General features: G+C 36.4%; 1 long non-coding RNA gene across 1 annotated transcript in view; it reads right to left on the reverse strand.

Annotated features, from left to right (window-relative positions):
- Positions 1-14639, reverse strand: part of LOC140712566 (uncharacterized) — a 48364-nt gene that overhangs the window by 19130 nt on the left and 14595 nt on the right. The window contains exon 3 of the long non-coding RNA XR_012094184.1: positions 13694-13818. This is a non-coding gene — a long non-coding RNA (uncharacterized lncRNA). The remainder of the gene's footprint in view (positions 1-13693; positions 13819-14639) is intronic.

The following is a 14639-nucleotide window of genomic DNA, read 5'->3' on the forward strand; positions in this document are numbered from 1 at the left end:
TTATTATATCTCAAACCATTGTAGTGAAAACTGCCAATTTACTACTCAGTACAAGTCAGACATAGGGGTGAGGTGGAACCAAAGGGAAGGGAAAGAGGAATGCTAAATAAATGCTTATCCTTTGGGATGCTAAAATCCACCTGATGTTAGCCTATTAATTTGCTTAACCACTACTGGTCTCTTGCCCCAGCCTGAGTGCCTCAGTGAGATAGAGAAAGGTAACTCTCTGCTTTCACAGTGAGTTGTAAAATACTTTTGCTAATAATAGTGTAGGTAAGTGCCTGGTTCAGATGGGATTAGAGCAAGGGCATGGAACATTCCTGCTTTGGGTGGAAAAAAGATCTCAGTGGTGTTACTGAGCCCAAGTGTCATACAAAACTGCTGAAAAGCAATAATTAAACTTACACCTTTAACTTTGTTAAATCAATTATCTAAAAAGCTCCACCCCTGTGGAAAAAAATAAACCAGTGTGAGTCTGCTGTTGACAACTACAGTGATTACATGGGACATGTGGTTTGAGATTATTTGGATTAAGAACAAATTGTATGTATGCAGTGTTCAACTACTCAGGAAATATTGTGATTCTTCTAGACATGTTCACTATTATATGATATCAACCTATCTCAGATAAAGCCAAAGGTGTCCCCAGAAGGGCATCAAATCATAGTTTATAGGTCTATGTGTTTATAGGTCTATGTGTGTGGTTTTTTTTAATTAAGGTGCTTTATTTTAGATCTTTTAAAAATTATTTAATTTTTATTTTATTTTATGATGATGATTATTTTTCAGAGACCGGGTCCCACTCTGTTACCCAGTCTGGAGTACAGTGGCACCACTATAGCCCACTACAGCCTCAAACTTCTAGGCTCAAGCAATCCTCCCACTTCAGCATCCCAACCAGGCGGGTAGATGTTAAAATAAAAAAGTTCTGAATTATAAAACTTTCCTAAATGCTACTTATAAGGAAAATATTGTCATATAGGGCAAGTGGAGGATAGAATGGACTATATTGAAAACATGAAGATTTTCATAGTCCACGGGAACAAACCTCAATATAGCAACTATTTAAGAAACCAGAGACCTCATTCAGTCTTGAAGAAAGAAGACTAATGGATAAAACAGCCAGGTGTTAAATTCAGCACCTCCTGTTGAGGTTAAGGAGATTGTAAAGAAGAATCTATGTCCCTATGCTTTTCTTTGATTTGTCTAATAAGTGTGCGTGTATGTGTGCACATGTTTGAAGTCTTCCTTTTTCTTATACCTCAGAGTCAGCACCTGCCTCTTTTCTCTATATGGGTTTGTCTTTTAATGTGGATTATAAGATTCTCTAAGGCATACTCCTGCTGTGATACAAACCTATGATGAGTGCTCAACATATTAGACCAGCCTATCAATTATTAGCCTCCTCTCTGGAAGCAAGAGTGGCATTTACCGACTGATTTTTACCAGACAGCTAAAGGGTCATCTTCCTAGGAAAATTGATTATTTTTATCTAGAAGAGATTATTTTTCTAAAGAAGAGTTCACTCTGCGTTTGCTCTGCTGAATTGTCACTAAGAATTATTTAAGTCCAAAACATAACTAGTCTCCGGTCACCTCAAGTTCTGTAGATATACCACACAATTACCTAGAGGCATCTCAATTAAGTGAGCATGACTGTCCCAATTAGGCAAGAGTCCTAACTATTAAATATCATTAGACTTAATTTGATGCCCTGGGAAAACTCTTGATGAAACCCATCCCACTAAGGGCAGAGCACTGTCTGCTTAAATCCAAAGCAACATGCTCAGAACACACTTCTACAGTGAGGTTTATCAAGCCTCAGATAATATCATTGAGGATCACATTCTCCAGGTTTATAGAAATATAAAACATGAATGCTGAAAAGAAATTTGAAAATATTATTGCATTTGACCCTCTTACTTTAAGATGAGGAAATAAAAGCCTGTGAAGTTGTGGTTAATTAGTTCAGAGGAATGAGACTAGATTTTAAACCTCCTGACTCCTCCAGACAAGGGCTCTTTATGTGATACTATCATTCATCCTAAACAATGTCAGCAACTGAGGCACATCTCTAAAGTGATGACCTCTTAACATAGTTATGTTGTTGGCCATGGTACCAAAATCATAAAATTACAATACTTTGAGTTCTAATTAATATTTTAACCTTAAGGAAGCCAATCTTACTGTGCCTGATTTTTATTATTTGTAAATTAGAGATAATTTTGTCTATCTCATGAGGTTGTGAAGATTAAAGAAAATGTTGCTTGACAAGGTGCTTGTAAAAGGTAAAGATTTCTGTAACTATAATGCTAAACTGGAGGTGAAAATTTGTCTTTAGAAGCTTATCTGTGATTTTTGGTTCCAAATGGGAGATCAAGTACACGTGTTTATCTCTCTCCTATCACTCTCCCTCACCCCATGAAACCTCACTAAAATAGTAGTAGAGAATAAAGAAGATAAAACCCCAAACAGTAAAATACAATACAATACAATACAATACAATACAATACAATACAATACAATACAATACAATATAATACAATAGTAGTACAGAATAAAGAAGATAAAATCTGAAACAGTAAAAAAAAAAAAAAAAAAAAAAAGGTAGGGGTAGATATCAACAGACAAGAACTTGTAACAGATTTCTGAAGACAAACAGGAAATGAAGGAGTGGTGGTGGGTGATGCAGTTTGCCAGTGGACAACACAGTCATGAGTTCACGTGGAGAGATCCATGACTCTGGCTGGAGTTTATCGTCACTTAAGAACTCTGAAAAAGATTAGGCCTCAGAAATAGAAGATACTATTAAAGGTAAAGAAAAAGCTGTGGAAATAGCAAAAGAAAAATTAAATTCTGAGTATAACCCAGTTGATCTCCAGTAACAAAATGCCTGGCATCACGGTATCTATCCACTGTCATTACCACTGCCACTGCAACCACAGCAACCAAAGGACATTTTTCTAAAGAAGCTGAAGTAACTATTCAGGAGAAATTAGGGTAGATGGTGTGGGAGTTGGAAATCCATATCAAAACTCTCTGTACTCTGACATTTAGGGACACCAAAGCATGATAGCTCATTCCTTGTTAGTTCTTCCTGGAGAGAAGATTGTTGGTTATGGAGATTGTAAAGAAGATCCCTGCTTCTATACTATCACCCAGAGTGAAATTTTATGTTGCCTTATTCATTGGTATAATAATAATATTATTCATTAATATAATAATAATATATATTATTAATATAATAGATAACAAAGAAAGAAAGTTTTTGTGGAAATCCTATAGCATGAAAGGGAAATAAATAAAAATATTAACCTCAGAGAAAATAAAATAATCCAGGAAACTGAAAAGGATAAAACAAAAACCTCTAAATAGTATTCTTAGATAGATTTAAGAAGATGATATTATGTCCATCAAAAAACATAAGGATAAGAAAATGACAGAGAAAAAGAAAGAGCTTCTGGAATTTAAAAATTAGTGCTGAAAGGAAAAGAAAAAACAAAGCAAAATTTATAAAAGAAGTATTTAAGTAGATAAAATCTTTTAGAAAATAGTCAAATGACTATAGATGGAAAAGAAAAAAGATATGTGAAAAGATTAAAAAAAGATAACCAATCCAGCAAATATATTATCCAAATAATGAGTTTCAGAAAGAAAGAATAATAAAATCAGATGAGAAGATATATTATCAAAAAAATTAAAAACGTTTCTTGTAGAGAAGGACATAGACATTCATATTGAAGGAACTCAACATCTACACAAAATCAGTGAAAACCACATATGTAGGAACATCTGCTGGAAATTTCAGAACACTTAAGATTAAAAAGAACTCTCTAAAAGATTCCAGAGAAAATATATATAAATTTAAGTATATATTTTATATATACATACATACACACACACACACACACACACACACACACACACAGACACACACATGGTTGACTCTGAAACATGAGGGTTAGGAGCACTGACCTGCATGCAGTTAAAAATTTGCATGTAATTTTTGACTCCCCCAAAACTTAACTGCTCATACCCTACTGTTGACCAGAAGCTTTACTTATAAACAGTTGATTAACACATATTGTGTATATTATATGTATTATACACTGTATTCTTATAATAAAGTAAGCTATAGAAAAGAAAATATTAAGAATCTCATAAGGAAAATACGATTCATGTATTCACTATTCATTAAGTGGAAGTGGATCATCATAAAGATCTTCATCCTTACTATTTTCATGTAGAGTAGGCTGAGGAGGAGGAGGAAGAGGAGGTTTTGGTCTTGTCTGAGGGATGGCAAAGGTAGAAGAAAATCCACATGTAAGTGGACTCATGCAATTCAAAATCATGTTGTTCAAGGGTCAATTGCACATACATATTATATACATATACATATATCTAGATAGATAGATAGATAGATGACAAATAGATAGATCACTCTGGATATGATAAGCCAACAAAACAATGCCTTGCAAGCTGGAAATGTGATATACAAACCAGCCAAACTATCAAACATGGTATCAGAATAAACCTCTAAAGAGAGTCAACTTTCCAAGCAAACTTTCCTAGGAGTTGTTGTTGTTGTTGTTGTTTGTTTGTTTTTTGAGACGGAGTCTCGCTCTGTCGCCCAGAGTGATAGAGTGCAGTGGCTGGAGTACAATGGCAAGATCTCGGCTCACTGCAGCCTCCGCCTCCCAGGTTCAAGCAATTCTCCTGCCTCAGTCTCCTGAGTAGCTGGGACTACAGGCACGCACTGCCATGCCCGGCTAATTTTTGTGTTTTCAGTAGAGACAGGGTTTTACCATGTTGGCCAGGATGGTCTTGATCTCCTGACCTCACAATCCGCCTGCCTCGGCCTCCCAAAGTGCTGGGATTACAGCCTTGAGCCACTGTGCCTGGCCTTTTCTAGGAGTTTTTGAAGATATTCTTCAGCAAAAGGAGGGAATGGGCAAAGAAAAAGAGGTGGGAACTCAAGTAAATAATCTATCCAAAGCAAGGAAGCGGTTGAAGGAAGTCAAAGAAGGACAGCTGCCCAGCAGCCCCACAGAGCAACCAGGACAGAGGGAAGGAGGAAAGAACTCTTATTAGGATCACTCCGACAAGGGCAGAAATGAAACTACAGAGAATAAATGATAAAGGAAGAGTCTGATAACAATTGAAAATATGATAAAAGCAAATGGTTCAAGAACAAAAAAAGCAAAAGTATCAATAGAAAAGCTTACTCAAAAGGAAATTCCAATGAAACATGTATAATTGTGCTAATATAAATAACTATTACTGATTTTCAACCTTTAGAGAAAACCTAGAGTCACAGCACAGAAAACTGAACTATGCTTATAGAATACAAATTTCCCTGTGCTTATAGGATATTATGGGCATGTCAATGTAAGAATAAAATTATAAATGATAGAAACTGGAAAGTTTGTAGCCAGGGAGAAAAGCTATAGGAGATGGTGGAAATGAGTAATGCCTCTGCTGAGAAAGTGTGGAGTCATAAGATACTTACTGTCTTTGGTTGAATAAGAAATAAAACCTGTAAATATAATTTTTCTTAGAGTTGCAAAGTACTGTTTAGAGGAAGCAAAATTAATGATGTAATTACATTTGGGAGAAGATCAACAGTGGTGGTGGAGAATGTAAATAAACTAAATTCTTTTTAAATTCTACAGATAAACTCTAAACTTAATAAATCAAGTTGTAACAGTATAAGCATATTGCTTAGAAATACAGGGTTAACTAGCTAAGGAATACAGGAGTTAAAAGTTGTTCCTTCATGAGAGATTAGAGAAGGAAGTGATGAAGCAAAAAAAAGGCTGTTCCTTTTTGTAATGTACTTTAATGGACATTGTTGGTTGACTATCCAGCATCTATCCACCCCTTTTTCCCTCCTAAGAGAACCCTGATTTTGTTTTTATTCGTGGAGCTCAAGGGAGGCCAGTTGTACCTAAAACTCGAAGGATGATCCTACTTCTTCTGACTAGGATGCTGGTTTGCCCAGTGGAATGCAAAAGGAAGGGTTCTGGGGTATGGAAGGGGATGTTTTTGAGAAAGGTGCCCCCTGCTACTGAGAGAGAACTATAGGGAGATATATCTTGATGGTGTTGCCATATCCAGATAGGACACCGAGAGCCACTGCAGCCATTTAAGGGTGAGATTCACACTGAGAATAACAAAACAGAGAACTGGAAAGAACTCAGGCTTCCCGACATCTGTGAGCTGCTGAATCAACCAACCCTGCCCTGCCTTTGGCATACTGTAAACTGAGATCATAATTGCCTATTTTTTTTTTTCTCTGTTGATCAAGTCTTTTGTTCTTTATAGCCAAAACCATCCAAACCTATATGTAAAGTCCTCCTGTATGGCTTGATTTTCTAAAGTACATGCAAGTATTATATTCATTAAAAACACTTAAGATAAAAACATAATATTTAATGTTACAAATTTTACTCCAGGCATACAAAGTCCTAGCTCTGCATATCACATCTTTAAAACATTGTGTTTTAAATGATTATCAAATGGCAACTAAAGTCATTGCAAAAATTTATAAAAGTAAAATGAACGTCTCTGGTTGTCTCTTGTCTCTGTTACAGGAGTCGATAGCCATTGACATTATGCACCTTTCCAGATAACTAGCATGCATAGTTTTTGTGATTATGTATTTTACTAAAAAAATTAGAGCATACTATAGATACTCATCTACAACTTTCTTTTTCATACATTATGTCATATACACACTTTCTTGTCTATTAACACATAGTCAACTTATTCTTTTTTGTGACTGTGCAGAATTCTGCAGATAGGCCACAATTTATTACAGTTGCATCTTATTAATGGATATTTAGCTTGCCTCCAATTTTTCACTAATACAACAGCAAAAATGCTACCAGAAGCATTCAGGCACATGCTCTTTTGTGCAAATATTTTTCTAACATTAATTCCAAGATGTCAAATTGCTGGTTCAAAGGATATATGTGTTTTCAGTTTTAATAGATAGAATGGAAAACCTCAACCCCTGAAATGGGTGTTACCATTTTACATGCCCACTAACAATATATGAGTAGCTATTTCCCTGTATCTTTACCAACCACTGATCTTATTGATCTTTTAAAATTTTACTTGATGAAATGGGCAAACCTGCTAGTTCACTGGTGTTTTAACTTGACTTTCTCTAATAATTCCCTCTTCTTTTCATATATTTATTAATCGTTTATATATTTTATTTGTATCTCTCCATTATTATGACTTTTCTATTTAGCTATTAGTCCTTTTCTTGTTACTGTGTAGTTACTTGTCTCTTTGGGATATTCCTTTATTATATAGGATGCAAGTATTTTCTCCCAGGCTATTGTTTGTTTTAGGTTTTTTAATTTGTAAGTATTTCAATATTACCCTCCAGGGCCTTAAACACTTGGGCAAGATTATTTATTTGTGTGACCTTTCTCTTTACATTAAAAATAAATCAAAGCAATACCAAGCTATTGAGCCAATTGATATTGAATGCTCACTCTGTCCAGTAATCACAGAAGATACTAAGGTGAAAAGACAATCCTGATTGCAAATGGCATTTGTACAAGAAGCAGATAGACCTATAAATAAACAGTTCTACTCCAGTAAGTTTATAACATAATGTACGTTGGGGACAGGACAGAAAGAACACCTAAAACTACTTATGGATTATCAGGGAAGAACTCACAGAGAAAAAATAATTTTTATTTCTATGAGTTCTTAACTTCTTAAACACATTGATTTGACTGTTGCATTCTTAGTATATACCTGTATTGTGTGAGTCAAATATAATTCACAACTCCTTTATAGACTTTTCTTTTAAAAAACTTTATTCTCAAAAATTTTAATAAATTCTTTAAAATCTATGTATCTTATTGCCATTAAATTATATATTTTTAAGGAGCAATTGAAGGATGAATGTTACGAATGTGAGAAAGATAGTTCCTTTGTTTGCTTTTCTTTTTTTGTTTGTTTGTTTGTTTTCTGTTTTTTGAGATGGAGTCTTGCGCTGTCACCCAGGCTGGAGTGCAGTGGCACAATCTGGGCTCACTGCAAGCTCCGCCTCCTGAGTTCACACCATTCTCCTGCCTCAGCCTCCCGAGTAGCTGGGACCGCAGGCACCCACCACCACATCCAGCTAATTTTTTGTATTTTTAATAGAGAAGGGGTTTCACCATGTTGGCCAGGATGGTCTGGATCTCTTGACCTCATGATCTGCCCACCTCGGCCTCCCAAAGTGTTGGGATTACAGGCATGAGCCACCGCGCTCAACCTTTTCTGTTTTCTTAAAGCATTCATTCTAATATTTCTACTCTGATTTTTCAATAATCTGAAATTTTTTCATATTTACAGAAATATGAAACACCTAGCAACTTTCTAGAAACAATTATATTCAATTTTCAAGACTAATTTATAAATTCATGTGATTATGAAAAATAACACTTCTCCCCAATTGCCTACACAGTCTCTTCATCCAAACATACTGACTTTTAAAGAAGGAAAGCATGTTAGAATGTTTCTTTTAAATCTTTAGAAACCTCCTTTGATTGGTTTCTCCTTTTTTTTTTGACTTTGACATTTGCCTAGTCTTGCATCAGCTATCCCACAGACAACTTAAAATAAAATGGTGAACACACTGCTTATAGTGTCTCAATACCTCTTTCACTGTTTAAGTTATTCAGTAAAATTGGTAGGCTAGCTTACTATCAGCAAGAAACCATGGGGTCTTGAAATACTTGTAACATGCCAGTCCTCAGCCCAGTTCTGTTACTATGACCTTGATAGCATCTGCCATTCTTCTCCACCCATTCCTTACTCGGGTCAGTCTTTTATCAATATTTATCTGCAAAACACAACTTTAGTCTCCAAGCATCTATTACTACATCCCAATAAAGACAGAGCATAACCTTTGAATGCCCTGAATTTTCTAATTAAAAAAATGTCTGAGTAAATTGGCTCTACCTGTAGTTCTAAGCAATCAGAGATTTGTTTATAAATAGCTCTGGGGGATTTCACCATATGACTCCTATTAATGGAACTTGTTGAGCTAATCTCTCCATGTGACATTACAAATACTAGCTTCCCGTCCAACTTTGTTTGGAACTTTTCTGTATTTCTTTTACTGTTAGAATAAGAATTGTAAATCTGGAAAGGATTTTCAAGATCAATCAATTCAGCCTTCTAATATTACAGATGAAAAAATAGGTTTCTAGGGATTGTTACTGACCGTTAAATAGCTACATTTGAATAATTTAATCCATTGACTTTACAAACTGACTTGGAATTTAGGGAAGATGTTTATAGGCATAATCTACATAAAAGATATGAAGTAGCAAGCAAAACTGGAGCATGGCCCAGGTTACTGAATTCAGTGCTTCAAAGATTTTCTGTTACCCTATAAGCATTATTATTAATGGTTGTGTCAGTATTTAGAAGTTGCCCAGTTAAAAGATTATATTATAGAGTATATGTTAAGGCTCATCAGAGAAGTCAACCAAAGGTTCGTTATTATTCATAGGGTTAACATGGTAGAATCATCTCTCTAGAGTGTTTTTTTGCCATGGCTACCAAAATGTAAAGTCTTAAAATTTCAGTAACATCATAAAAATTAGATGTTACAAGTTTTAGCTGAGTGGGTTCCTACTGCAGAGGTTATAATAAACTCCTCTTGGATTTTTAGTGAAGTTAAAACAATTCCAAATAGCTTTTGAATAGATGATGGCCAAGCCACAAGATATGCAAACAGCCTGGCTTGTATCTGGCATGCCAATGATTCTCCCGCTGTTGTAACATTTCAGTACTTCTTAGTCATTTGCAGAAATTAAAATTCTTTATAGGTTCAGTCAGTTTAACTAGAAAAAAGTGAGATTCCTGTGTTTCTTTTAGGATTTTGTTTTTTCATTTTCATTTCCGGTATGGAAGACATTGGCTTTAAAAAAAAAGAAACTTTTAGTAATTTTTTTTATAAATGACATTTTAACACATTACTAGGATTACACAGGCACATGGTGTACTTTGCAAGCCGTTGTTGCCCTTTCAAATGTCTCGTCGGTGGAGAAGCAGCATTTGGCATTCATTCATGTATGATTCAGGATCTTTTGAGTTTATATTTGTGGTGGCCATTGTGACCTCGGTTTTAGCAAAGGCCATACTATTTCAATTGGTATCTTTCTTTTATCTTTATCTCTTTAACTTCTACTCCAATTAAGGTAGACTGTTTTGAAAACCAACAGTTTTTACATTCTGTTTCTTCTCAGGAAGGGGCAAATATGTGACTAAGTAAAAGAAATTAGTCAGTATTGGTATTACATGTTCAAACCTGAAATTTTCTCAGAAAAGAAGTTCTTTCTTAATGTATATATTTCTATCTGGAAAATTGTTTTTTCATCAAAAGTTTTTTTAAGAAATGAATGATCATGTATTTAGATTCACAAACACTACAATTGTATATGTGGGAGTTTCTTGTTTTTTTTTGTTACTTTAATGGATTTTAATTTCTCTCATTGCCTACACAACAGATGACTTTCATTTCACCATATATTGGGTTTTATCATGGTGGAATGATGATTTAATGATTGCAGCATAACTATTCATGTTATTTTTACTTTGTACTTCCTCAGGAATGTCTCATTAAATGACATCAAAGCCTGATTCTGCAATTAGAAAAGCGTTTATATTAACTGGATTTTGAAAAGAGAAAAGAACAATAAAACCACCCCCAAATTCTTCAAACAACAAAAGAGAAAACACAGCAATTCCCCCTCCCCAAATTTTGGCATTTGTTCACCTCTTTTAACCCTTGCTTTTTTGTAAAATAAAAACATACTGGAGAAATTGTTGTGAACAAAAGGTCTTAATTGCAAAAAAATTTCTTTTAGGAGTGTTTAAAATAAAATGACAGAGTAGATTTATGGAGCCTGGACAATGTATCCTTTTCTCATATTTTCCAGTTTTGTAAAGCCTAAGTACTCGTCTAGAATCTGAATTTAGTAAAGCCAATGTTGGACTCTTTCACATACATTCTATAAGGATATTAGTAAACTCATGACAAGCAACTAACCAACCAGGCAAACAAAAACATATTTAGAAACCCAAGCTGTAAGGCACAGCTCATGCACATACACACAAAAATTTCATCCCAAGGTATGTGTGAGCTCTGAGGGAAGAATCAGCACTCTAAAGCAGCCGAACCCCCTGCACAGTTAGGAATGAGCGGGGCTTCTGGCAGTGCCTTTTAAAAAGGCACAGAGATTTGTGTATGAGACATATTTCTGGTGCATCGATGACAGGTGGCTCTTCCCCATCTGAGCAGGATGGATGGAGGGAGTCAGGTACGATAGCTTACAATTTTCAAATACTGTAATTTTTTTAATAAAGATGGAAACCATTATTTTTAAAAGCATGTGGTTTCCATAGTGCATATTTGATTTATGACTAAGGATTCTTTTTCTCCTTGCCATGTTAGTACCCTCATGTAATTAAATAGTTTTCCTTTGGAAACTTAGATTGGATGGAAATCTGTTCTACCAAGGTAGTGAACATGGCTTTGTCAAAATCTCTGTGTGTTTGTGAGTGTGTATGTTGAAATAAGTGCAGAACTGTGATAATGATGTGGACAACTTGGGTTTACAAAACATAAAAAATATGGAAAATAGGACATTTTCTTTCTTGAACTTGAGGTAAAAATCTCTGTCCTTCCTCTTCACTTGGCAGACTGAGAAAGAATGCTGGTCTGAACAACTCAGAGAATCCTGAGTTTCATCTGTACCTTAGTCTTGTCAAAATGACATGGGTGTGTGAGCTTAGCTGGATTTAACTGGATGTGAACCCGAGTACGTATTACAAATGCAAAACAAGTCTTCATTTTTTTCACCATAAAAGGTATGAACATAAATTCCAAAGCTGATTTTACATGAAATGACGTGGGATAACACTATTACTTCCTTTTGTGGACCTGTTTCTCCTCCCACAGGACATAAAACTTCTTTACCTCTCTCAAAGCTTGTCAGTGCAAGCCCATCAACATTTACCTGTATAAACTTATAATTAAAAAATATACCCTAATCCTTTAGAAACTAATTCTATTGAGTATTATTCACCCTTTAGAAGAAATCCCTTAAAGATCTAAAGAGTGACAGCCTCATTAAATTTTCATTGCCCACCTTGATGCTTTTCTATTTTTGGAAGTATCCTCTCACTTTTTCCTTTACATACAGGAACACAAAAAGAAATTCAAAGGAAGGTACCTTGAAAGAAGAATTTCATTAAACAATTATCAAATTAGAAAATTACATACTTAAATATCATGCACACATAATAAAATGAGATATGCATGTGTTTGCATGTTTATATGAGGCTATACATATTCTGATATATATAAATATGCATAATTTTCTCATACAACATAATTATAGAAAATTATGTATCTAGCCAATTCGTCATCAGAACAATTTTCTTCGTATTTTCTTTCTCCTTAGCTAGAATGGCCTATGACAACCCTACCTTCATCTTCTGCAGTTTCTCTCTCACTCACTGCCCTCCTCTGACTCTCCCCTACCGTCCTTCACATTTTATGCCTTCCTTGCAGTGCCAGCTCCTTCCTCCTGCTCTGATTCTGTTCACTCTCACCTTCTTCCCGAGTCTCAGATACTGGGCAAGACTCCAATTGTTTGTGGATGGACAAAACAATTACATAGAAACTCTAATAGAAACAAAGAAGATTCCATCTGAGGTTGTGAATGGTCCTAGACCACGACTGGTTCTCTCCACCTGTTTATCATTCAGCCACGAAGAGGAGAATATGGCATCACTCTAAGCAGCATTTGGTTGCCAAAGTGTGCTTCCATGCCAGTCCACTGGCTTACCAAAAGTCCAGTGTAGTCAAAACACTTCCCTTTAGAGCACCTCCACAGTCTGCAAGAAGGGAGAGACTTCCAGGCCTTGGGGAGACAGCATTAAGGCTAAGCTCAGCCTTGCAAATGTGTTCCGGAGTGCAAAGCAATACTCGGGGAACTCCAGCTCTGTCCCTACAAGCCTGAACTCTAAGGAAGGCCATGGGAAATCCCCACCCTCAAGCTTAGTGCACCACACTGAAGCTGGCAGAGCCTGCCTCTTCCCCCGCTGCCACTCTGTCCTACCCTGGCTCTCTCTCTACCCTGACAAGACCTGCCAATCTCATATTCTGTCATCAGCTCTCTGGATAGCTACCTTTGGCCTGTCAGAGTGGATGCTGAAGTATTCAAACAGTTCCACCTTGGCTCATGGCATAAAAAGTCAAGGTGGGGTTTTCTCAGAGATTTTCTTTTCCCTCCCCCTCTCCACTTCCCCTGTAAACCCACCGGGGCAAGGTTGAGGCTCCTCTGACAGCTTTTCTCAACCTTTTTTCTCACCATTGCTCTGAGCCTTTTTAGACATGTTTTTCCTAATACATTAGGACCAAGTTAACATTTCCCTGTAACAATTTAATACCACAGATGTACTGTATATCTGCTTATGTACTATATGTATAATCTGTGTTTTATACATAACACAAGTTAGACATTTTGACCCCTTCAAGAACCAATCTTCACCTCTTGGAAGTGATATCATCCCCACTAAATGCATGGTCTATGGATGTTTTGGTATGGCTAAGGTAAGGCTGACACTGAATTTGGTATAACCAAGGTCCCTAGCCTTTAGGCCCTTACCTGAGATATTCTTCTATGCACACCATCTCACTGTACTCTTACAGCTCTAGTGTATTTCAGTTTGTATCCTCAACATTGGGAAGCACCAGGAATATCCATAGGGCTGCCTGGGTCCAGAGGTAGGGCTGTAGTGGAGATGAGAGTGGTGCAAAAATAACGGGTTTACAACATTATTGTGGAGTTAACCACCATACTATCCCGAAAGAATTCTCCTGACCTCAGGCCGATTGTGGCCTGGTTCTTTATCTAAATACTTAGGGATACAGCGACATTGCACACCATATGCAGTGTTCCCAATATAACAAGGATTGATGATGGAGTGGGCTTACCTGGATTCCCAGCACAGGAAAGTTGGGGGAGAGTGGGGAGGAATGAAATGTTGTGGGCAGACCCAGTGAAGAGTGGAGAGACGATAGTCTCAGTATGATAGCAATAGGCATCACTAGCTTTTCTGGAAACCACAGACCATGTGATATGGTTTGGCTCTGTCCCCACCCAAACCTCATCTTGAATTGTAGTTCCCATAATCCCCATATGTCATGGGAGGAAACCAGTGGGAGGTAATTTAATCATGAGAGCAGTTACCCACATGCTGTTCTTGTGATTGTGTGTTCTCACAAGATCTGATGTTTTTTTTAAGGGGCTTTTCCCCCTTTTGCTCTGCACTTCCCTTTCCTGCTGCCATGTGAAAAAGGACAGTTTTGCTTTGCCTTCCACTATGATTATAAGTTTCCTAAGACCTGCCCAGCTTTGTAGAATTGTGAGTCAATTATGCCTCTTTCTTTATAAACTACCCAGTCTCAGGTATTTCTACATAGCAGTATGAGAACAGACTAATACAGTAAATTATTAACAGTAGAGTGGGGTGCTGCTATAAGGATACCCGAAAATGAAGCAACTTTGGAACTGGGTAACAGGCAGAGGTTGAAACAGGTTAGAGGACTCA

The sequence above is a fragment of the Chlorocebus sabaeus genome, chromosome 10 (genome assembly GCF_047675955.1).
Source record: "Chlorocebus sabaeus isolate Y175 chromosome 10, mChlSab1.0.hap1, whole genome shotgun sequence".
Classification (NCBI taxonomy): Eukaryota; Metazoa; Chordata; class Mammalia; order Primates; family Cercopithecidae; genus Chlorocebus; species Chlorocebus sabaeus.